We start from the raw sequence: 3,656 nt of genomic DNA on the forward strand, positions 1-3,656 counted from the left end.
GTTTCATATTTACTTTTGTGAACTTTTTCAATGAAAAATACCCATAGTGAAGAATATCTTTTTTTAAATTTTGAAAAAACTCTTTCATAGAATTTTTTCTTTTTCTTCTTGTGTATAGATAATTGTATTGTGAGCATAAAAATGGCTAAAAATGTATGGGTCACCAGGCTAAATTTTATGTTAAGACCGCTAGAATACAACACCTGTTCGGACGGAAATGGCGCGAACCTGGCCAAATTGATTACATGTATGTCTGCTAAAAGTTAAAAAAAAAGTTTTAAAAATTCTTAATTTTTTCTGTAATTGAATACTAAATAATCCGAAAGCTGATATTGTCTTATCAGTACTAAGTCAATTATCTTACATTATATGAACAACACTGTCTTTGTACTAAAATGCGATGTGAAAACACAACCACAAAAATAGCAAGATACCTGTCAGGCATGATACTTGTCAATACAACATAAACCAGTATCAACATTTGATTACTGATATAACTTATCAAAAATGTTATTTCATTCAAAATTCCTCATATTTAAGATTGTCTGTAACATGTTTCAACAAATGTTGACTTCAGTTCAGTTTTCCATAGAAAGTGTCGGCTGCGCAGAAAGATGCGCATAAAAAACTATAGGAATTCCCTTTAAGTTACACCGTTTTCGGTAATATCTTAATTGTGCCTGAAATCTACAGTGCACTAGCAGGTAAAAATATAAGAGATGAAAACGTTGCCAAGATAGAAATTTGAATAATGTGGTAACTTAATTTGTATTAAGTAAAATCATACGTCTCAGATATTACATTTGAATACTTTCCCTCGTAATGATCTGTCAGTGCAAAATGTTATCAGGTTATTGTTTAACTCGGGTGCATGTGACCTTGTCTTTTCGCAAAAGAGTTACGGGACATCTAATGATCACAGGCAATAATGATAGTGTAAATTTTGACTGTCATATGCCTAAGCGTTCTGTAGTCCTCAGCACAAGGATTCTTCAAATATTGACAGGAAGCCTCAAGTCTCACGGATACTTGACCCTTATTAGAGTATACACTTAATGAATAACTTGCTGGCCAATAGTCAAAACTATTACCCGATGTTATGTTCAAAGGACTCAGGACAAATAATATTGACAGGTAAGCCATTAGAGTGCTTATAACATGGTAGGAATGAGCATTATTTTTTCTCTCAATTGTTTACTTTAGCAAGGAAAACCTGTGTTGAACTATAAAACGGTTAATAGCGCAAGCAATGGATCGGGGATTTCATGAGCAGTCATGTGATAATAGGGTATTTCATTTAAGGACAATATGCAAATATCTTATGCAATCTGACTATAGGTATATGCGACCTCAAGTTATTGATCAGAAATCAATATCACTATTTAGACTCATTAAAGCTGTTGAGACTCATTAAAGATCACTACGTTTATTTCGGCGACTATTGCCGTAATAAAAACGAAAGTCCGACCCATGCCACATAAACAATGTTAGCAAATCAGACTACTTGATAACGCATTATAAATTATTTATCAAAATGAAAGATAAATGCAACCCGTGACCTGATTAGATGATAACGTTTATATTTTTCACTCTGCTGATTGTGCAACGCTGACTATAATGTCAGACAAAGTGTTTATTCTTAATGATCTTGTAGCTGCGTTTCGCCCAGTGTATGTAGCAAGAATATTGATATATCTAAAAATGATAAGTAAGTTTAAATATAATGAAACCTGTTTAAATACCAATATATATCAATTTGCAGAAAAAAAGCTGAATACGGTTTAATGCTAAAGTATAGAATATCATTCCACAGAATGTCCGTTGTGTGGATTCACTTAATTACTTCATAAAATATCTATTAGGATCTGAATAAGCTACAACTTATCTGTCATTGCTATTTCGTTATCTTTGTATGAGTGACTGTTTATCTGAGTGGTTTGAAGTTAAACTCTTGCAAAATTAATTATTCATTTTGTACGTTTTCCCAATTGTTTGGAAAACAACGCGAAAATTCCCAATTCAAAGGGTAGCGCTGTGTTCCCAGCATGTCAAAAAAGAAAATCATTGATACCACACGTGTGATGTATTCGATCGAAAACAGCATGTACATGAAACGTATATGATACATAATATATGATGCAAACGTTGGACGTTGGTTTTCATAGGCACACCGAAACGAATACCTCACATGCAGAAATGGGCAAAGAAAATTTCAACGAATATATCACATTTTCTTCAGTTTGGGGTTTTGAAACACTCAAATTGTATTGACACATCTCAGTTATAACACATAAATGCTGCTTATGCTAGATTCACACGGCCGGTCGGATCGCCCAAAGCGTTTCAAAAATATTTCTCGGGAATTGGGCTGGTGTGATCGGTCGTGTTAACACTGACAAGAAATTGGGAAATGGTGGGTAACTGATCGAGTTCGATTAGCAAGTTGTCGGTATCAATCTTCTGATCGACAGTGCTCAGACTTAAATTGAGCAGCGGTCGGTTGGCAAGGGTTCATGAAGAAATCGTGAAAAGATCATGTAGCAATCGACTCTTGATCTTTTGGAAACTGCCTTGATCGGAAATTTATCGAGAAACGAGACTCAATTTATGTATGAAAATCGCCACCTGATCGATGCCATCTTCTGTCCAGCCACTACCATCACCAACACCACCATCATTACTATTACTACCAGTTCCACAAAAACTACTACCACTAACACTTCCACTACCACAACCACTACCCCAACCACCACCATTACTACCACTAACACCACCACTACCACTACCACCACCTCTACTACAACTAGCTACCACTACTACAACCACAACAACCACTACTACTAACACTGCCCCTACCACTACTACCACTACCATTACCACCACCACTACTACCAGTACCATCATCATCACCACCACCACTACAACTTCAACCACCACGACTACTACTACCACCACAACAAACACTGCTTCTACCACTACCACCACTTTTACTTCTACCATCACCACTACCACCAACGCTACCACTACCACCACTTTCACTAAACCTCCACCACTACCACTACCACCATCACAACCACAACCACTACTACCAGTACCATCATCATCACCACCACCACTACAACTTCCACCACCACGACTACTACTACCACCACTACAAACACTGCTTCTACCACTACCACCACTTCTACTTCTACCATCACCACTACCACCAACGTTAACGCTACCACTACCACCACTTTCACTAAACCTCCACCACTACCACTACCACCATCACAACCACAACCACTACTATCCTTTGAAATGGCTTTGTCTGAAATGTCTTTGTCATACCGCTGATCATCACGCCGCTCAAAACAGTGACGTCATAATAATAAAATACGCTACCGGTACTAAATTTGTTTTATTGACTGCCTGTTTCTTTCATATGAGACAGTATGTGTTCACTAGGTGCACGTGTATTTGAAACTCAAATAGCGGTAATCCCCTATGTATACATTTTTTAATAATTTTATCGGTGTAACACTTGGGTAACGGTGTCCGGGGACATCCATTAGCATTTCGTTCTTCGTCATGAAGGCCTAGGCTTTGATTTGCGGAGAGCCGCAAAGCAATGACGGGGGGTTTTTATAAAAGTCCCAGTAACCCGTGTGACCATA

This window comes from Mercenaria mercenaria, unplaced genomic scaffold (genome assembly GCF_021730395.1).
Source record: "Mercenaria mercenaria strain notata unplaced genomic scaffold, MADL_Memer_1 contig_2839, whole genome shotgun sequence".
NCBI classification, from domain to species: Eukaryota; Metazoa; Mollusca; class Bivalvia; order Venerida; family Veneridae; genus Mercenaria; species Mercenaria mercenaria.